We start from the raw sequence: 22793 nt of genomic DNA, 5'->3' as shown, positions 1-22793 counted from the left end.
CATTCGATATGGATTCGATTTTGGTTTTGAGTATTTACTAAAGGCCAAATCACATATAAAATCAGACTTCAAATCGACTTTGGACTCAAATCACCCTCAAATCGACCATCGGAAAAACATTGATACTTGTACATAACCCAACACACAAAACCCTTATTTACTATCAATCGATTTGAAATCGTCCTCAAAATCGGACTTCAAATCACTCTTCAAATCTCCAATACAATAGACCTGCTTCATGCTTTCTATTTGAGCATGAGCAGGTCGGATTGACACAGATACATGCAGACATCAGTGAGATGCCTGCATGTATCTCACTGTAAAAAGCAATAAAAGAGTTAAATTAAAAAAAAAATTGACGTGAGCTCCCCCCCTTAATCAGAACCAGCCCCTGACTTTGCTAACCCAGTTCAGGTTGACTAAGTACAGGAAAAAATGACGTAGGGTCTCCCTGTACTCAGTACAACCAGCACTGGGCTATGGGAAGCAGAGCTGGTTCTGGATTTACAGGGAAAAATTTGTGTAGGGTTCTCCTGTAAGATCCAGAACCAGCCCTGGACCCTTTCTAATGGGGGACTGATGCCACAGCCAGGGAAGCCCTATCACCGTGCCCCCCAGCGGCAGCATAAGCCCTGACAATTAGTCAGCCCAGGCCAGGGATCCCTGGGGAGTTGGAGACCCCTTCAAAAAAGGGGTCTCCAGGGCACCCCTAGCCTGGGCTGATAGCCTGTGGCTATCCCCACCACCCATGGGCGGTGGGTGGCGGGTTGATTGTGTAGGTGTGCTGTAAAAAGAGAATAAAATAAACATTGTCTTTCCAGTAGAACTGCAGGTCCCAGCAAGCAACCCCCGCATGCTGGTACTTGGAGAACCACAAGTACCAGCATGCGGGGCATTAAGGGCCCACTGGGACTTGTAGTTTGCCTGTAAAGAAATGTTCCAAGAAACACACACACACCTTACAAAGTATGACTTTAATACATACATACATACATACACACACTCACACAAAACTCACCTATCTTACCTCCAGTGGTCCCCTTCTCCAGTTGGCATCCATGGGTTAAAATAAAAAAACATAAACCCGACCATTGCTTTAAGGAATAATCATTCTAGCCAAAATGATTATTCCTTCCTGAATGATGCGCACAGAAGCGGCTTCATCCTTTGAAGCTCCGTGTCTGTGCGTTCATTGGCTGAGAGAGGTCAGGCCCCGCCTCTCCTGTTTTGGGGAGTGACCTCACTTCTTTTTTTTTTTAACTCTTTACAACACTTTTTACAGCCAGATACATGCAGGCATCTCACTGATGTCTGCATGTATCTGCGTGACAACGAACTGCTCATGCTGAAAGTGAAAGCATGAAGCAGTTCATTGTGTCGGGATTTGCAGTTTGTTTTGAAGGGTGATTTGCCGTTCGATTTGGACATGAACTTGCCAAATCGAACAGCAAATCACTCTTCAAAACCGACTCAAATCGAATTTGTTTTGCAAATCGCAAAACAAATCGACTCAGTACATGCAGTGTAAAAACGGTTTTCAATGCATGCGATTTGAGTCGATATAAGTGCTAAATAACTCCTCAAATCGTGCTGCAAATCTACCTTTAGTAAATTTACCCCCAAGTGTTCAAGGCCTGAAGATATACATTCATAATGTCGTCATTCAAAATAGGGAAACAGAATGTCAACATGGTCTGTATGTCGACATTGACAGAATGGGGTAAATTTACTAAAATTCGAGTTTGGTCGAGATTGCAATCTCGGGTGAGTTTAGGCATATTTTTAATCTCGCAAATTTACTAAAGACAAACTCAGGTGAGTTTGGGATAGATTTCTCATTTTTCACTGTAAAACTCGGGTGAGATTGCAAACTTGATTAAACTCACCATCAGCCAAACTATGAAGTACTTTTCATGAAAAATATACAACTCAGAATTTACTAAGAAACTAGATTACAATCCCAGGTGTAATTGTAGCAAACTCGCAGCTAATTAGAAGTTTCAAATAGACCACCTCCTCAGCTGCGCGTTTGCCAGAAACATACACAGTTCAGTGTGATTTGTGTATGTTTCTGCATATAAACCTTCTCTAAAGTGTTAATTAAAAAAGAAAATGATGTAGCCCCCCCCCAAAAAAAATAACAAACCCCCGCTGCTCAGCCAGTCCTGATTCCTAAAAATATGGGCTAAAAAATGAGTAGGGCTTCCCCGTATATTAGGAAAGCACTGGGCTGCTGAGCCTGTCCTGGTTTTAAAAATAGGGGGGAGAAATTGTGTAGGGGTCCCCCTATATATAAAACCAGCACCAGGCTGAAATCTGCCCGGGGTGTAATGCCACAACCAATGGACCCTATCACCATGTCGCCCAAGCCAAAGCATTATCACCCAAGCCAGTAAACTCAAGCCAGGGATTTCGGGGAAGGTGTAGACCCCCCAATATAGGGGTCCCCCCTCTCCTGAGCTCTCCTGGCTTAGTCTGAAACCTGGGGCTCTTCCCCGTATTCATGGGCTGTGGGTACGGGGGTAATAGTATTGCAAATGGTGAAAAACTATTGTTTTTTACCTTGGAAATACAGGTGCCAGCATGCCATGCGTGGCACGATTTGCCATGTACGCAGTAAAGATTCAAGAGGACACATATGCATTTACATAAATCTCCAATGTTTGCAGATCTGTGCATGCTCAGGAGCCACACTACTTGTGTGTAGATCTGTTTCTGCGATGTTGGTCGCAGTGCCCGAAAGCTGCAACATGATTGACATGCTGCTGTCAGTTTGGTGCATCGAGGGGGTGGCACCAGGGAGCATTCGAGAAAATGGGGGCGTGTTTTCTGGGCATGTCAAATCCAGTGGCTGCATCCTTGGCTGCAGCTTCACTGACCCAGGCAGCTTGATTTTGCCAGTGTAGTGTCCTGTCTGCCTTCAGCAGCAAGGATTCAATAATCACTACAGTCTGCTATACCTAAACTCCTGCATGCAGTCTCTCCCGCCTTTACCATCCGTGTGCAAGAACAGCTACTGACTGTTAATTCTTTCAGCTGTCATCTGCAGACACACATACTAACAGTATGTCACAGACTGATCCATCCAGTATGATTTGCACACCCATGTACGAAGCTGCTAAAGGTAAAGCTACTGTACCACTGCCAGGTATACTTACAGCGCACTTACTGTAGATTTCTGTTTTCTCATATAGCAAACAGGTATTCTGAATAAGGAGAAGTGTCATTTAGGGTTGGATGTATGAAGCATTGCAATTTGCATGCAATGCATTCCGTCATCACATGCATGCCGGTGTTAATGATGCTGGTATGCTTGTAGAAAACGTGAAGGACAGGTGCCGATAAGAGCTGTCCTTTGCGTGAGAGGGATTTCTGAGTCCATGACCCAGTAGTCACTCTGGCATTCTTCTGTGCATGCAGGAAGTGCTGGGAGGGATCTGATTGGATCCCTCCCAGGGGGGCATCACAAATAGAAGCCCATAGGCTTTTCTCATCTACACCAAGCCCCGGAATGCGATACATTCTAGGGATTGGTGCATATTAGAAATGCAGTCAAACCCCCAAAATGGAATTTTCATGGGTTTGACTGCATTTCTGACGGTGCATCGTACCCTCTATCTCTTCACTATTGTCTAGTCAGTCCTGCTCTGTGGACGCAGATCTGGATACTGTACAAATTCTGAATCCGATATGACACGTCCTGCTTGCTATTGCATATTTCAGCACAGCCACTGCTTACAAAGATGCAATGGCTGTGCTATAGCGACCATTTCTGAGCAAAGCCTTATGTATATATGCTTAGTATAATAATTGTCATTATTATAAGTGTGCACTTGCACCAGTCCTATACTAGGTTCAACAGATATATGAAAACACGCGTATTTATACTTACATCAAACTTACACTTATTGGGCCAATAGCTGTGGGCCATCATAAAAGGTAATGGTTTAATCTGCAATAGAGCTTCAACCTATACATGTGTACCTTATAATTTGCTTTTTATTGTGTCCCTCTTTCGTTCTGCAACTAGGGGGAGCTGGCGCTGCAGGGAGGCTCCAAGTCAGACGTCCGCTGAGATTTTATTACCAGCGGGCACCCGCCTCCCTCTCTGCAGCGCTGCGGTAGCCGGAGGCTGAGTTCTATCCTGAACTCCAGCTTCTGGCTCTCCCCATGGGCACTATGGGAGAGACGTCATGACATCTCTCCCATAGTTCCGAGGAGCAGCCGGGCGGACCAGGCGGTGGCGGACATTGAAGTGGGGTTTAAGGTAAGTAATGTTTTTTTTTTTTTTTTTCTGTAAGCGGCATTACAGGGACATTACCATATGGGTAATACTACAGGGGCATTAACATATGGGCACTCCTACAGGGGAATTACTATATGGGCATTACTACAGGGGTATTACTATATGGGCACTACTATAGGGGCATTACAATGGGGGCATTAATATATGGGCGCTACTACCGGGGCATTACCATATGGGCACTATTACAGGGACATTACTATATGAGCACTACTACAGGGACATTACTATGGGGGCATTACTATATGGGCACTACTACATGGGCATTACCTCAGGGGGCATTACTATAGGTGCACTACTGAAGGGGGCATTACTATAGGGGCACTGCTGCAGGGGGTATTACTATGGGGGAATTACCAGGGGGTGACAAAAATCCTAGTTTCGGCCCTGCCCTCTTAGTGATTATGCTTGTGAATTCTACACTATGTGTACATATAGGGCAGGGTAGTGTAGTCAGGGTATTATTGAATAAGGTCGTGTAGGACAGGGTATTATATGACAAAAAGGTAGTGTAAGACAGAGTAGTATAGGACAGGGTGGTACAGAGTAGTGTCAGATATGGTATTTAAGACAGGGTAGTGTACAACGGGGTGGTTTAAGATAGGGTGGTGTAGGACAGGGTCAGGTTTGTGTAGTTAGTCCTTCTACATGTGGCACACAATTTATCAAAAGTCTTTTCAGTGGGGTTTTGGTCTAAAGAGCCAGATTAAAATGTGTCTGGCAAGCATTACCTGCACCCCAAAGGAAGCTTCTGACAAATTCAACACATATTTCAGCCTGTTACATTGTATAAACACATGAGGTTAGTCAAGAATAAGGAAAGAGCATAATATAGTGTTATTTGGAGAATGCATTAGTTAGACTCATACATTGGCAGGCTAAAGAGTATGTCCAGTGCGTCTGGGTAATGTACCTATCATCATCATCATCATCATCATCATCATCATCATCATCATCATCATCATCATCATCATCATATAGCAGTTATAAGGTGCCACAGACCCTGTAGCATCTATACACCATTAGCTAATACATTTACAAACTTTATAAAGCAATCATCATTCTAAGCCCAGTATGGTCTCTTATTAATGCTTTGTTCAAAAGAACAGATGCAGTTTCAAATACTACTGGCCTTTGGTAGTTTAGAAATAGCTGTATTTATTAATTTGAGAATGAATAGGTCATTAAATAAATCTAATATATTATTCTTCTAAATGGGATCATCTACTTTCAGACATTACCCACCTTAACAGTATCTTCAGCACAATCTTTTCTAAATAGACCTATGTACCCAAACTCAGAGACAGTTATTCGTGTAGGGTACTTTCCGATTGTGTCCTCTAAATGTCTCGTTATGTGATTATCAGTTTTGTTGCTAACTTTCTTGTCTACTAGTAGTAACAGGAAGCAGATCACTAGGATCTCCCAGCCCCAGTGTTACCCAGGTAGACATTTCTTTAAATGCTCATGACATTAGCATATCACACTGATGCATTATTGAGGCTCCGGACCACTATTGCCAGAGTGACATCAGTTACTAAACATAACAAGTTTGTACATATTAGCTTTTGGTAAGGATTGTCTATGCACTGGTGTAACCTCAGTGTCATTTCATGTGGTGATGTTCATCGTGAAGACTGCCAATTGCATGATAATAAACTTCTCTCACCTGGCAAAATGTGAGTGGGACAGTAAAGGATTGCATTGTTGTTGGTATAGGTCTATATATATCCAAGTGGGATTGACCTTAGGAGGTGTGCCAATGAAGGTGGTACTGCTGTATATAGGATAGTGGTAGTGGACATAGTGGGTGGAGGAATCTCCCCTTCGCCATCACACTCATTAGCAAAGCATACAAATATAAATTCAGGTGCACAAATATTAATCAGTAATTTTTAACTCTCAATGATCACTTATCAAAAAAGAAACTCCCAATGAAAGCACTGATTTGCTTAAACACACACTAAATAATATATATATTTTTCAAAGAGAGCTCTTAATTATAATATTTATTTAAATATTTAATAATATAACTTAGTAAAATACCAACATTAAAAAACATCAAATGTTAATACATTATCTCTACATAAAACAGACATACTCTCTTACTAGCGTTTTTAGGAATACAAGGAAATAATGTGCCAATATTGTATCAGTTCATCACATCACTTGCAGCGGCTAAAATTAGCGGCTATAAAAAAAATAGGACTATTCCAATATAGTTGAAAAAAAGGGGGGGAATGCGTACTCCTGGTTTATGATAATGCGATTGGTACAGTAGCTCCTTGGGTAAATGTAACTTTGTATTTATATTGCCTACACAGTCTCAGTTCTTATATTAGTGGCCAGCGTTTACCTCTACTTCCACCACCAAGCATCACCGTTCTCTCACCAAACTGTTTTCAGATGGTGGGCACAGCACCAGGAAATAACCCCAGATGGGGACCGACAGCTGCAAGGTGTTCCTTTATATTCGGCAGTGGGGGAGGGAGCGCACCGCCGTCACAGCTAAGTATGGAAAGCAGGATTAGCAAAGTAGCCTTGGCTACCAATGACCCTTCTTAGCCAGGCATAGTTCACAACTAAGAGGAGGGGGCTTTGGAAATGTTCCTGCAGTGTAGTAATACAGGTACACTGCAGCCTGCATTTATAAGGAGATGCAGGTTATTTTTACCTATAACGTACATCAAGTTACTTTGCTAACACAAAAAGCAGCACATTTCAGCAGCTCTGAACTTGTACAGAGTTTAGACAATAACAGCTTGGGCAATGTGTGAAAAAAATACCTATCAGTGTCAAGCTATGTATTGTATTCAGAAGTTACTGCAATAATTACTGGTTCGGTTAAACGGCAGCGGTAGGCAGCTGTGGCCTACATAATGGATCACATTGCAGTGCTACAGGTCTCTACAGCCACATAGGGAGTAATGTGAGCAAATTTAATTAAACAGTACCCACAGAGTATATAGATTCAAAAGCTGCACTGCCCTTGACAAAGTTAAGTTCGAGGCAACCATGCTATGAGCAAATATATTCACCATGTCTGTACTTGGGCTTTCAGCAATAAATAAATTCCTTTGCAGTATCTGTTAATGTCAACACTATTATACTTTCCAGAATTTCTTATATTTAATTTAGTTCTCAGTAGAACAACTACAGATAGTTTATGGTAAAAGATGAGACTAGCAAGTGCAAACACAATTTAATTAATAAGGATAACAGGACACCATCATCTATATTTACACAACTGTCTTCTCACATTAGAACAAATATTATTAAAATATAATAATTAACCAACGTAGATGCTGCCATTGTCAGGATCCATGTGCTCCATAATTACTTAGTAAATCCTTAAAGGGAAATTATCGCTTCATTACAAGTCATGTTAATTAATGGAGACTGATAAGAACTTTGGCCCTCATTCAGACCCACTCGCAAGCGGGCGCACGTACGTTAGGCGTACGTACAAAAATATTTAAATTCGCGTACGTACAAAAATATTTAAATTCAATGGCTCGCTCGTATTTTCGTTTGCATCTAAAATTCCTCCCTAAACTCTGACGACCCCTCCTCTAACTAACGAGCGTACGAAATAGCGAGCGTACATCCCCGAAATGGCTTGAAAGGAACGCACGCACAAGTATAAACAGGAAGTGGCCTTGTCAGATGTCGATTACCTGCTCCTTTATTCTGCCTACCTCCATCAATCGTATCATGCCAATCAATGTATCAATTAGCTTAATTGTTTGTTTTTTTCAACACAATGCAAGAAACTTTACTCTTGTCCGTGTTTGTGTTTACCCGCAGAATACGTACGGATGAAACATTCGCTTTTATTGTTCAAAAAACATGTGAACCACAATTAAACAATTGTACTATTGCTGTGGATCCCCGCATATTTCCCTGGGTTCATTTCTTTATTTAAATTTGCTTACGCATGTCACTGCATCAAGCCTATCATAACTCTCCAGAGATTTCTGGCCCTGTCGAACACATGACTCATACACTAACCAATAAAATTGCTCCTGTTAATTTCCAAAATACATTAGCCAATCAGAAAATTTTTACACACTTTATCAAAAATGATTTTTAAGAAAAACACCATTGCCATCATGAGAGCCTCCGCATTCACCAGGCGCGAGCTGCTGGTGCTTACGGAGGTCATGGATCGCCGGATCACCAGCCAACCTCAACCCATGACCAACCGGCAGAAGCGCTCCGCGTATGCGGAGGCACGGTCCCGCCTGCGGTCCTTCGGCTCACGCCGCAACATCGGGCAGCTGGAGCGCAGGTGGTCCGACCTGCAACGGCGAACGCCCCGCTTGCTGGCATGCTTTCGCATGCAGATCCTGGAAAGTAAGTGTTATGTATTGTGGTTTTAATGTTTGTGTTTGTGGGGCAAACTGCGCGTGCATGTTTTCCTGTCTGTCCTATTTATTATTTGTACTCATATCTGCGTGTGCATGTTTTCCTGTCTGTCCTATTTATTATTTGTACTCATATCTGCGTGTGCATGTTTTCCTGTCTGTCCTATTTATTATTTGTACTCATATCTGCGTGTGCATGTTTTCCTGTCTGTCCTATTCATTATTTGTACTCATATCTGCGTGTGCATGTTTTCCTGTCTGTCCTATTTATTATTTGTACTCATATCTGCGTGTGCATGTTTTCCCTCTATTTCTGATTTATTCATTCTACTGCTATTTGGCTTATTTGTTGTTTTTTTTTTTTTTTTTAGTTTTGTTGCCCGGATTTGTCCATAAACTAACCGCAATTTCTTTGTCATATTTTAGGGGGACAGCCAAGACTCCGCCGTCACCGTCCGTCCAGACGGCGTTCCCGGCCACTATCCCCAACCCCCAGCCAACACTCCACCCCAAATCTTTCCCCTATTCCCCACTCCTCCCCATCCTTCCCAGACCCTCTCCCGGAAATGTCGGGCCTCCTTCCCCTCTGTCCCACTTCCCCCTCTCCTCCACCCACCCCTCTTCCAATTACCCCCTCCCCGGAGTCCATCATAACTCCTCCCCATTCTTTGGGGAATGACGGATCCTCCGAGGAGGATCATGGAGGTATTTCCGGAGCTCCCGTTTTGGCTCCCGGTATGTTTTTTTTTTGTTTTTTTTTAAAGCACAAACTGTTTGTATGTAATCATGTGTCGTGCCTTTCTTCGTGTTTTTGTGGCTTGACTTTTGGTGATTTTGAAGGTTTGCCTTTACCTCTTCCTGGTGATTTCAACATACACATATCATACCTGTGGGAATTTGTACCTAGGCCTTGTATTTTGGCCAGCCCCCCCTTTTTTTTTTTTTTTGGGTTTAGGAGTGATTTGGTTTTGTTTGTTTTTTTTAATGTGGATTCCCTATTGTTGTATTAACCCACACACTTTTCTCACCCACAGAGGAACAGAGGCGTCGGCAAGAGGTGGCGGATTGTGTGGGGCAGATGCGGCAACATGTAATCGGCATTCTGGTGGCCCTCGACCGGCTGTCTGGCCTCCTTCGCCAGTAGTTTTTTTATTTTTGTTATATTTTCAAAATAAATTTATTCAGACAAATATACGTTGTGGCTCATTTTTAAAATCCAAAACCAAGATAGTTTAGCATGACATAAGTAGACTGTTCCTGCAAGGATTTCCCTTTTTTAAAAGTTAGATTGTGTTTTGTCTTTGTATGTCAAACAGACACAAGAAACACATAACAGTAACAATGTCATTTCCCTTTTTGGGTGTAGTGTCAATTACATATTTCTACATTTTACAGGTTCCTAGTTGGTGCGCAAGCTGCTTAGGCCAATCTTACAAATCCCAAGGTTGGGCCAGGCTTCCTTTTGGTGTGGGTTGGGAAGCTGAAAACATATTTCAGTTTAGCTCAACTGGCGTCAGTACTGGTTTACCCCTTAGTCAAATGTAACTTGTGTTAACCTGGTTACACTTGCTGTTAACGTCCCAAAAAAGGAAGACCATTTCACTCTCCAAACATTTATTCACAACATAACAGAGAAAACAAAGTGGTCACTCCCAAAAAAAGAACACAGTGATAAATTCAAATACAACACATACCAAGAAATAATTAAATAAAAACAAAAAATCAAGAACTGGTTGACGAAAGACCATGCCAACATGATTCCACAAACATGGCGTTGCGATATGGGTTCCAGAATATATGCCCAAAAGGACCAGATCCAGGTTTGGTAAGGGTAGCAGGAAGTAGTGAGCGTTGGAGTGCCAAAGATTATGTGAACAAACAGAAGATGGTGAGAAAAAAAAAACAAAATTAGATGTTCGCAAACAAACACAAACACATTAGGTATAAACACTGTAGTTTTGTTCAAACTTACCTAAAAAATCTGGCCACCACATCATCGCGTATGGCCCCCCCACATACTGACCTTCGACCAACCTCGGGGGGGCCATCCTCAGGTAAGGCATCCTCTGGCTGCATTGGGACACCACTCCTTATGGCAATGTTGTGAAATATCCCACACAGGACCACAATTTTAGACACCATATCCGGCACATACATGAGCTCGCCACCAGAGCGGTGGAGGCATCTGAATCGGCCTTTTAAAAGGCCGATACAGCGCTCCACCACTTGCCTGGTGGCTGTAAGTGCGGAATTATACGCACTTTGTGGCCCTGGTGTGGGAGCCAAATAAGGAGTGAGCAGCCAGGACATGCAAGGGTATCCACTGTCTCCTGTGAACAAAAATATACCACATCAGGAACACTGTGTATCAAGCTTAACATTGTTATGTACTAAAGGTCTCCACTTACCCAGAAGCCACGCATCACCAGCTTGTAGGTTGGTTAATTTCTGCCATATCCCTGATTGCCGGATGACGAAGGAGTCATGAGCACTTCCGGGTAATTTAGCATTCAGGGACAGGATCTGGAGGGAGGCATCACATACCACCATTACATTCAGGGAGTGATAGTGTTTACGGTTTCTAAATATTGCCTCCAGCCGTGCTGGAGGCTGAAGTGGTATGTGAGTACCATCCACAACCCCTATGATGTGTGGGAAGCCAGCTATTTGGTAAAAATTGGCCTTGGCCACACTAAGGGCACCCATATCCAAAGGCATTTTAATAAAATGATGGAGGTGCTTGAAAAGTGCCTCCATCACTGCCCTCAGGATCCGGGAAAAGGAGGATTGGGAGATACCCGCCACTATTCCCACCGTTGTTTGAAACGATCCTGAGGCACAGAAATGTAACACCGCCATAAATTGCGTCAGTGGTGGTATTGCTGTTGGACTGTCAATTTGCCGCTCAAGATCACTTTCTATTAATGAGAGAGTGTCTATGATGATTTTGGGAGGTAGACGGTAGCGTCTTAAAACCTCATCATCGGGCATTCCAAAAAGGGTGACACGTGTTCGAAATATCTGGGGCCTTGCATGCCTACGATGCCTACGCCTGGGACGAGTTTGAGGTTGGTCGTCTTCCGGGAGCAGGGCCAGAACAATTCGCCCCAGATCTACCTGAAATTCAAAGTTTACAATGTAAGGCTTTTGAGCCACCCCAAAAGTAACATAAAACAACTTAGCTTTCTGATACCATCCATAGCTGCTTACATGCCGGGGTATTGTCATGATACGTATAAACTGTAAAAAAGCCAAAAATGAGACATCAAAAATTTAGAGGGTGAATTTTTGTTTGTCAAATTGTTGCAAGCCAACACATAAAATAGGCGAAACACACATTTGGCCATCGATGAAAACGACATTGCACACCGTACGTCAAATAGGGTTCAAATGGACCCCAAAAATGGAAAAGGGAAAAGCAAAACTGGTTTACATGATGAATAAGCCTCGAAAAATGCGTTAATTAGTTCGCAAATGCAAGTCACTACACCAACAGTCAAAAATGCGTTAATTAGTTCGCAAATGCTAGTCACTGCACCAACAGTCAAAAATGCGTTAATTAGTTCGCAAATGCAAGAAAAAAAATGGACTTACCCAACTCGAATATATAAGCTTTCCAAAAAAAAGGTCTTTGGGTCCGAAAGCCAAAACAAACTAAAAAAGATGAAATTAGTGTAAAAAAAAAAATAGCTAACCAAAAAACAGAAGTAGACACCAATTGGCCACAAATTAGACTGCACAAAACTTACCAAATCAGGAAAGGATGGGGAAAAAAGCAAAAAAATGCGAACGGAAAACCAAAACAACTGTAGCAAAACCAAACAAAAAACCAACTCTGCCAAATCCTCCAACCGCAAACAACCAAATCCAACCAACTTAACCGCCAACAATCCAACAACCCAACCTCGACTCCACACACACCAAGCCATAAATAGTGTTTATTTTCCCGCACAAATTAAGGATGAATCATAGGGACGCACAATCAATGATGCAGCCGCAAACAAAGGACGCATGTATAAATACGTCACGAAATCACATTGAATTTCTGGTTGATTTCATTCTGGAAGCAGAGACATGGCTTCAGACCAGGGAAACAATGGCCAAAAATCCGGCGGTAAGGCCTTCATGCATTTTGTCTCAATGATTATTTTAAAACATAATATTGGGCAAGTTGTGAAGTGGCTAAATCTGCATATTTACCCAAATAGGTGAGGAGGATGACATGGAAGAGACTGCTGGCCCCAGTCAACCCGCCAAAGCTGCCAAAAAAAAAAGGCAGCCACATTTCACAAGCAAGGAGATGGAGGTTTTGATCCAGAAGTGCGTTGACATCCTGCCCCAGGCAGCCAGGAATATGAGCCAAAGCCAGAAGTGGAGAATGTGGGAGGAGGTCGCCGTGGCTGTCAATAGGGTGGGTGATTATGTCCGTCTAGCCCGGGATGTCAAACGGCGGTAAGTAAACACTTTCCCATCCTATAAACAAACCCCATTGTAAAAAAAAGGATAATGGTTCCAATTTCATTCCACAGATGGGCAGACTTCAAATATCGTCTCAAGCAAAAACTTGCCGACAGGGCTAGGCATGCAAGGGGGACAGGTGGGGGTCCCACCCCTGTGTCATTGGAGTTGACAGACTTAGAAGAGCTGGCACAGGGGTGTGTGCAGGCTGTGGAGGTGTTTGGCGTGTCCAACATGGATACGGACATGCCAGACTTTGCGGCTCCTCATGTTGGCCAAGGTAAGTCTTGTGATGTCACCAACTCTGAAATGCTATTGTGCCAATATGTAGATTCTAATGTGAGTCTTTTCGCAATTTTCCTAACAGAGACAGAGGCGGATGAGTCTGCTCCAGAGGGGAGCCTTGGCCGCAGAATTTCTGCTGGCTCTGCAGGGGAGGAACCAGTACATCCGGCTGAGGACCCTGCAGAAGCCAGTCCAGGGCGTGCCCCCTCGCAGGCAGTGGGCCTCCTCACAGAACTCAATTTTAAATCGGATTTCCATACGGAGATTCTGCAGAGGATGGACGCCAGTCTGATACGGGTGGCTGAGGCCCTGGAGCAAAATGCTGCGGCCAACGTGACCATTGCTCAGGCCCTGGCGGAAAATACCAGGGCCAACATCCGCATCGCCGATGCCCTGGAGCAGCTCGTTCGCCAGCACATGGTGGAGCCGACCTCCCTTCCTGCCGGAACATCCGGATCCTCCACCTCTGGCACAACATCAGCCAATCCTCCAAATGTGCCTAGCCCTGTGCCTAGTCCAGAGGCCACAACATCTGCCTCTGGACAGGCCAGCCCGATGGCATCCCGGACCCGGTCTGGCGCCCACCTTCACCCAGCCAAACGGGCGAGAAAACGGTGACAGCAATGGCCCACTCCTTCTGTGCTTGGCTCATATTCCTTTCTGGTCAAAACTTCCCTCTCCTTTCTTGTGAAATTTTTTTACATTTGGTATTTACGTTTATGTTACCAGTTATGGCTTTTTTTTTTTTTTTTTAACAAATATCTTTGCCACAAAAAAAAGGCAACAAAATATTAGGCCAATTTGTTTGTGTTTAAACAATAAATTGAAAACAAAAAACTGAGATTGTATTGTGACATTATTGTACAAATGGGTTACATTTAATCCTGGCCCTAAAGGCAAAAACTGACCCTCTTAAAAAAAAAAAAAGGCCTCTTTAAGGAACGTTTAAAAAATCACATAGCGATGCAAATTCCACAGTAAACCAAAAAAAAGGGGAGCTAATTAAAACATGATGACATTATTGTTACAATAGGCCATAACCAACAAATTGTGGCCAAAATAAAACACCAAAAATGTCCGCTAATTGATTGTGTAATCATGACATTAGCAGCTCTGATTTCCACCTGCGTACGCTTTTGTGCTATCCCAATAAACTGCTTTCCAAACACATACCAAGCCGGTTTTCAATCCAACACTAATTACTTTACTGACCAGCCGCGATTAATCGCAGCACCATCGTTGAGTCCCGGGACGGAGGAGAAGGCCATCGCCAATGTGGTCGAGTAATCCTGACCCTAAGCTGTGCGAGCATTTTGAAGGGAAAGCGGATGTTCCAGTGACGTATGAGACGGTCCGAACACATTTGACGTTCGCATCTGCTAATGTATGTACGCCCCAAAAACGCCTCGCCACGCCTGCGTTTTTTCATCTCCACCCCCGTCAACACCCAAAAACGCCCTGTTCTGTCAATCACATTTGACATGTCACTTCCTGTACTCTATTTTATGAACGAGAGAAAAAAAACTCGCAATCTGCCGTACGCACATGCGCAGTGTAACACCGACGCATGCGCGGTTAGTCAACATCGGAACGCAACGAGCGTACTGTTGTTAACGTGCGGCTCTGAATGAGGGCCTTTGTCACATAATGTCCTTTAGAAATTAAACCAAATCTAAATGCAACATGACAGGTTTAAATGAATAGGTTAATGATTTAGATATTTGTAAATTTTTTACCCTCTTATTCACAGGGCTTTCTGTTTTTCATATGTCATTCTAGACGAAAATATAGTACCAGGGTCTTTCTTATTCTTGCTTGTCAGAGAAAATTGGTTATTAGTTGTACTTTCTTGCTAGCTTGGAGGTAGACCTCTGAGAATGTCTGTTACACTGAAGTCAGTGACTTGGATGCATATTGTAAAGCATTACAATTATTAATAATGCCATGGAGCCTTTGGGGTTTCTATGTATGCTGTACAGCACAGTTCGAGGAACCTTGAGATATTTTTGTAGGTCAAAGTCATGAAGTATTACAAAAGTCACACAATTAGATTAATTGGGGATAATCTAGAGGCATATGCGCTCATACACAGAATATATGCATCCAAAATAAAAACACGTATTTACGTGTATATGATTGATCAAACACTAAACCTCTTAACCGTTGACTGTGGCTTGTGACCCCATCAGACCTATTTACCAAAACTTCAATAAAAATGAAAAAAGAACATTAATAGACCAGACAGATTTATGGCATTAAGAAAAGTCATAATTTAATGAAGAAAAAATGTATGGGGACAAAGAAAGGGAGGCAGAATCAGAGGCAAACTATCAAGCCATGCAAATGTGCAGTGAGCTCAAACATACATTGGGGTGAGCATCACACCACTGATGCCATCAAAATGGTTTCTGCCTCTTGTTCATATAATTTCCAAATGGTGGTCCACTTGGCAGGGTCATGTCGCTGATCTTCGGAAGCGTGGTGTCATACAAACCCTAGCTATCAAAGAGTGTATACCAACCATTACACCACTGTGGCCAAAATCTATAGTAAAAGAGGTCACGGGGAGCAGATAATAGCCACCCTAGCTAAATTCTAGTGGCATTAACACTGTCGGACAAATGTAAACCCGCCCCAAAACTCTGAAATCATAACAAAACCTACAAAGCCTCAGAGTTTAACCCAATTCAGACCTAGATCAGCCTCTGTTAATCTTCTCGGGGGGCCGGATATAATTTTTTAACATTCATGTTGACATGCATAATGTCGACATGTGAATGGTGACATGATCGCAATGTCGACATGCAGCACTTCGTTGCAACACAACAACAATGACCACATTGGCATTCAACAGGGGCAATTGAATTCAGTGAAGGAGTTCCGGAACTGTTCAATTGACCGCGTTGTAAACTCCCACCTGCAGAATTTCTGCTTGCATCCTCCTGAGGTGCAAGCAGAAATCCCAGTAAACTAGGGTCATGATGCTGGTTTCTGGCTTAGCGCATGTGCTAGCAGCATCCCAGCAGAGAATGACGGTTATTGCAACTAAGCACTCAGCTTAAGGTGCGGTAACCGGCATCTGCCCACTAAGTGCAGGGCACAGCATGGTCAATTGAATAGCTTTGGGAACTCCTACCTGGAGCTATTCACATCACACTGAATTGAATTTCCCCTAACATTCCAATACTGATAATTTGTCGACATGATTAAAATGTTGACAAATTGTTCCTGGTGGTCCAACGGTGACTTACCTTTTTAGCAGGTTCAGCAGCTATAGTGGTGTCTTCCGGGTCCGGCAGTCAGCTGATAGTGAGTTTTGTCTAATCCTGCAGTGTTCAGATGATGAGTGACGCTAACCACTAACCCTAATCCTAACCCTCCCAGTATTGCCTATTCCTAACCCTCTCCTCCCGCAGCCTAAGCCTAACCTCCCCTTCCACAGCCTATTCCTAACATTCTCTCTTACAGCCTAATTCAAACCCTCTCATCCCACAGCCTAAGACTAACCCCCCTTTCCACAGCCTATCCCTAACTTTCTCTCTCGGAGTCTAACCCTAACCCTCTCCTCCCGCAGCCTAAGCATAACCTCCCCTTCCACAGCCTAACCCTAATTCTCTCCTCCCACAGCCTAAGCCTAGCCTCCCCTTCCACAGCCTATCCTTTACCTTCTCTCCCGCAGCCTAACCCTAACCCTCTCCTCCTGCAGCCTAAGCACAACCTTCCCTTCCACAGCCTAACCCTAACCTCTCCTTCCACAGCCTAACCCTCTTCTCCTGTAGCATAAGCCTAACCTTCCCTTCACAGTCTATTCCTAACCTTCTTTCCTGCAGCCTAAGCCTAACCTCCCCTTCCACAGCCTAACCCTAACCTTCTTCTCCTGCAGCCTAAAGCTAGCCTCCCCTTCACAGTCTATCCCTAAACTTCTCTCCCTTAGCCTAAGCCTAACCTCCCATTCCACAGCCTAAGCCAAACATCCCCTTCCACAGCCTAACACTGTCAGCATTCTGAGAATGTCAGCATTTCACATGTTCACATTTCAGATGTCAACATTGTGAACATGTTTACATTTTGCAGATATAACATCATAACTGTTGCATTGCAGTGTCGACATTATGATAGTCCATCTCAAAAAACAGTAGATGTATGTGTCCATCTCAAAAAACAGAGTATATTTACATTCCACAGCCTTTCTGAATGGTGAGCTAGTGGAAGAAATTTACATGGGGTCTTCAGAACATTACAATATTGATACATTCCCAGAGGGAAAAACATGTATTTGAAAGAAATCACAGTATGGTCTAAAACAGAGTGGCCACAGTGCACTGCTAGAGATTATTTTTGTTCATTCAAAAACTGGTCACTGATTATATTACAAATGGAGACATAAATGTTATTTATCATAGTTGTCTATGTAGATAATCTATTGCTTGTAGGTTAAGAAAGTCAGATAGCCGATGTCAAGTTGACTAATTCTGACTCAAAGACCTTGGGCTAGCACGCCAATTGCTTGGTCTGTGGATCATAAAAAAATCTCACTGCTGGAACTGTTACTATAGACCAGGGATGGGGAACTTCAGGCCCGGGGGTCATATAAGGCCTGCGGAATAATTTGTTCTGGCACTCTGAGCTTTTTTTCAGCTAGCCTCACCTGGCTAGTAGGGTACCTAGAAGGCACCCTGCTGCCAGAATCTATGCAGCAGTGCCATCTGGAGCATCCTTAGACGGTCACTTCAGACGGTCACATCGCTGCCTGTCACGGCCAGGGTATTTCAGCATGGCGCTAGACGAGTGTTACCTGTGAGGTCATTGTGGCGCGGGCTGTCTGGTGGCGGAGCTGGTGTCTGGCGAGAGGCTTTGGCTGCGCGCGTTGTTGTGCGGGCCTGTTGTCACTTTGAACTGGTAAGGCCTGGCAGCGTCTCCATTCCGTTTGGCATGGGCGCTGCCATCTTGCCTTCTTGCCATGTGATGCGGCTGGCCAATCCTGGTGAGTCACATGTTCCCTCCGGCCAGTAACAGCACGGCATGGGGTGTTTAGGAAGGGTCAGTGCCTTCCTTCTTTGCCAGTGCAACATGTATCTCAGCCTAGCTGAGAGGGAGTTCTCTGTGCTTATCCTGTTCCTGTGAATTCGCTGTCTGCCAGTCTGCCTGTCAGCTCCTAGCTCCCACTGGACTACCCTGCTTCCTCCATCACCCTTGCCCATACCTGAGTGCCTGAGCCTACTGACATCCTGTGCTTCAGTTCACTACCTGCAAACCTGGCTTGATTGTTTTCAGTTCACTACCTGCAAACCTGGTTTGATTATTTTCAGTTTCACTACCTGCACACCTGGACAGCTCTAATTGTTTCTACTTGGACATTAACCCTTTTACTCCCACCACAGAACTCTTGTGCACATTTATATATTCCTGGACTTTTATTTACTGCCACATTATATGTCTACTCTAGCACTTATTAAAAATCCTAGTTTTATTTTCAAATCTGCTTCTGTGATCACTCCTGCTACCACCCCGGGTCCACAAACAACCCAGAACATAACAGTTTGCACTGGCCACATGGAGCCGGCCACGGATCAGGAGTCAGGAGTGGATATGTTTTGGTGCATTTATGGTCGTTTAGAGAATCTGGAAAACATGCAGCATCAGATGGCTCAATTTCTGCAAGAGATGTCCAAGCGACAGGATAGTTTACAAACTTCCTTTTCTACCCCTGGAGTACCAGCATCTACATCCACTTTAGTGTCTGGGAATACAGGAGGCAGATCATCTCCCCGCTTACATCTTCCTTTACCAAGTAAATTTGATGGCGACCCTAAACTCTGCCGAGGATTCCTAAATCAGTGTGACATACATTTTACCCTGCAGCCTGACAACTTTCTAACTGCAAGAACTAAAGTGACTTATATAGTCTCTCTGTTTTCCGGCCAGGCCTTGGAATGGGCTTCCCCACTCTGGGAGCGCTCAGATCCGCTGCTGGATAATTATGCAGGCTTTGTGTCATCCTTCAGGAGGATTTTCGATGAACCTGGGCGTACTGTATCAGCATCATCAAACATCATGACACTGAGACAAGGAGTCCATCCTGTCAGTCAATATGCCGTGCAATTTCAAATTTTAGCATCAGAGCTCAAATGGAATGAGGAAGCCCTCACCTCAGCCTTCTGGCATGGGTTGTCATACCCACTAAAGGATGATCTAGTCACTTGAGAGCTTCCTACTAATCTGAACGACATGATTTCATTGTGTATCAAAGTTGACCTACGCTTCAGGGAACGTCAGGCTGAAAAAAATAGAACTGACCAGCAAAGGTCATTTACCCCCTCCATTTCTACCCGTCCCATTCCTTCCCCTACTGAAGAGGAGCCTATGCAGGTGAATCATACACACCTCTCCAAAGAAGAACGTCAGAGAAGAATGCAAAAGAACCTCTGTCTGTACTGCGGAGAGTCTGGTCACCAGCTGATCTCCTGCCCCCATAAACCGGGAAATACAAAATCCTAACTGATCCTGGAGACATCAAGTTAGGAGTTATGAGCCCGTCTCCAAAAATTAAAGATTTCATGATTACCCTAGCTTTGGATCTTAAACCCAAACCTGTCTTTGCTACTGCTCTACTTGACTCGGGAGCAGCCGGAAAAATCATAACGTCTAGTTTCATAGATAAATTTCAGATTCCTTGTTTGTCTCTCAATCATGCCTTCTCTCTGACCTCTATAGATGGACGCCCTCTAACTAACGGGATAGTCACCAAAGAGACTCAACCAGTATTGGTCCGAATTGGGGCACTTCATTCTGAGTCCTTAAAATTCCTGGTGATATCTGAGGCCTCTCAAGAAATTGTTCTTGGTCTACCCTGGTTACGTCAACATAATCCCAGGATTGATTGGAGTTCTATGCAGATTCTGTCATGAGGTAAGGACTGTCAGAAATCCTGTCTTCCAAAAATTCGACCTGTGAGAAAGACAGTTCCATTAGTTTCTTCTGCCATTCCCAAGGAATATCAGATGTTCGCCGACGTGTTCTCTGAGCAACAAGCAAATATCTTACCCCCTCATAGGGAATGGGACTGTCCAATTGAATTGATACCTGATAAGATACCACCTTGTGGTTGTACTTATCCGCTGTCCTTGCCTGAGACTCAAGCCATGACCGAGTACATCCAGGACAACCTGGCAAAGGGGTTCATTCGCCCCTCTACTTCACATGCCGGAGCTGGATTTTTCTTCGTTGGCAAGAAGGACAGTGGTCTAAGACCATGTATTGATTATTGAGGCCTTAATGACATCACTGTAAAGAATCGATACCCTTTTCCCCTGATTACTGAGTTGTTTGATAGGGTCAAGGGCTCTGTCATTTTTTCTAAATTAGATCTGAGAGGGGCTTACAACCTCATTCGTATCCGAGCTGGCGATGAATGGAAGACCACTTTTAATACCAGAGATGGACATTTCGAATATTTAGTAAGGCCTTTTGGATTGTGTAACGCCCCTGCTGTCTTTCAAAGTTTCGTTAATGAGATTTTCCTGGATCTGTTATATGTTTCGGTTGTTGTCTATCTGGATGACATACTGATTTTTTCACCCTCTGTGGCTAAACATCAAGAACATGTTAAAGAAGTTCTGACCGATTTGAGAGAAAACCACCTTTACTGCAAACTGGAGAAGTGCATCTTTGGAGTGCCCAGTGTACCTTTTCTTGGCTATGTAATATCTGGCTCCAGTTTAGAAATGGACCCCAAGAAGGTACAAGCAATTCTGGATTGGACCCGACCTCAGACACTGAAGGCCATCCAGAGATTGTTGAGCTTCGCCAATTATTATAGACGCTTCATTAAGGGATTTTCTACACTGTTGGCTCCCATTACAGCCTTAACCCACAAAGGTGCTAATCCTGCCCAATGGTCACCTGAGGCAGAGTCTGCCTTTCATCTTCAAAAACAGGCCTTTATCTCAGCACCAGTTCTTCGACAACCAGATCTGGACAGGCCTTTTTTGCTGGAAGTAGACGCATCATCTGAAGCTGTGGGAGCAGTCTTGTCTCAACGTTATGAGGATAACCGAGTCCATTCATGTGGGTTCTCTTCTAAAAAATTCTCACCTGCCGAAAGGAACTACACCATAGGTGAGCAAGAACTACTAGCTGGTCTGATTTGTTGAAGGCATCCTCCCGCTATAAGACCCAGGCCAATAGAAAGCGAAGAATAGTTCCACGCATGCAAGTTGGAAGCCAGGTCTGGTTATCCACCCGGAATCTTCGTCTGAGGGTTCCTTCTATGAAATTTGCACCACGCTTCATTGGTCCCTTCTCCATAACAGAAGTCATTAATCCAGTGGCCTATTGTCTACAGTTACCCCCTTACCTAAAAATCCCTAATTCCTTCCATATTTCCTTATTGAAGCCCCTGTTCCTGAATAAATTCCATAGTGCTCTACCTGCTTCTCCTCGAGTGCAGACGGAGAGAGGAGTTGAGTTTGAGGTCGCCCAGATCTTGGACTCTCGTCTGTGCAGAGGTCATCTACAGTATTTTCTGGACTGGAAAGGTTACGGTCCAGAGGAACGTTGCTGGACTGATGCTCGTGATGTCCACGCTCCCACACTCATCAGGAGATTCCATTCTGCCCATCCGGAGAAGCCTGGTGAGTGTCCTGAGGCCACCCCAAAAGGGGGGGTACTGTCACGGCCAGGGTATTTCAGCATGGCACTAGGCGAGTGTTACCTGTGAGGTCGTTGTGGCGCGGGCTGTCTGGTGGCGGAGCTGGTGTCTGGTGAGAGGCTTTGGCTGCGCGCATTGTTGTGCGGGCCTGTTGTCACTCTGCGCTGGTAAGGCCTGGTGGCATCTCCATTCCGTTTGGCATGGGCGCTGCCATCTTGCGGCTGTCCAATCCTGTTGAGTCACATGTTCCCTCCGGCCAGTAACAGCACGGCATGGGGTATTTAGGAAGGGTCAGTGCCTTCCTTCTTTGCCAGTGCAATGTGTATCTCTGCCTAGCTGAGAGGGAGTTCTCTGTGCTTATCCTGTTCCTGTGAATTCACTGTCTGCCAGTCTGCCTGTCAACTCCTAGCTCCCACTGGACTACCCTGCTTCCTCCATCACCCTTGCCCATACCTGAGTGCCTGAGCCTGCTGACATCCTGCGCTTCAGTTCACTACCTGCAAACCTGGCTTGATTGTTTTCAGTTCACTACCTGCAAACCTGGTTTGATTATTTTCAGTTTCACTACCTGCACACCTGGACAGCTCTAATTGTTTCTACTTGGACATTAACCCTTTTACTCCCACCACAGAACTCTTGTGCACATTTATATATTCCTGGACTTTTATTTACTGCCACATTATATGTCTACTCTAGCACTTATTAAAAATCCTAGTTTTATTTTCAAATC

The 22793-nt window shown here is 44.1% G+C and overlaps 1 protein-coding gene across 1 annotated transcript in view; it reads right to left on the bottom strand.

Annotated features, from left to right (window-relative positions):
* The window catches only part of GALNTL6 (polypeptide N-acetylgalactosaminyltransferase like 6), a 1410303-nt gene that overhangs the window by 132057 nt on the left and 1255453 nt on the right, over window positions 1–22793 (bottom strand). The window lies entirely within an intron of this gene.

This window comes from Taudactylus pleione, unplaced genomic scaffold, assembly GCF_031769625.1.
Source record: "Taudactylus pleione unplaced genomic scaffold, aTauple2 ptg000021l, whole genome shotgun sequence".
In the NCBI taxonomy this organism is placed as follows: domain Eukaryota; kingdom Metazoa; phylum Chordata; class Amphibia; order Anura; family Myobatrachidae; genus Taudactylus; species Taudactylus pleione.
Note: the sequence above shows the minus strand (reverse complement) of the source record. Positions and strands in the feature narration are given on the sequence as shown.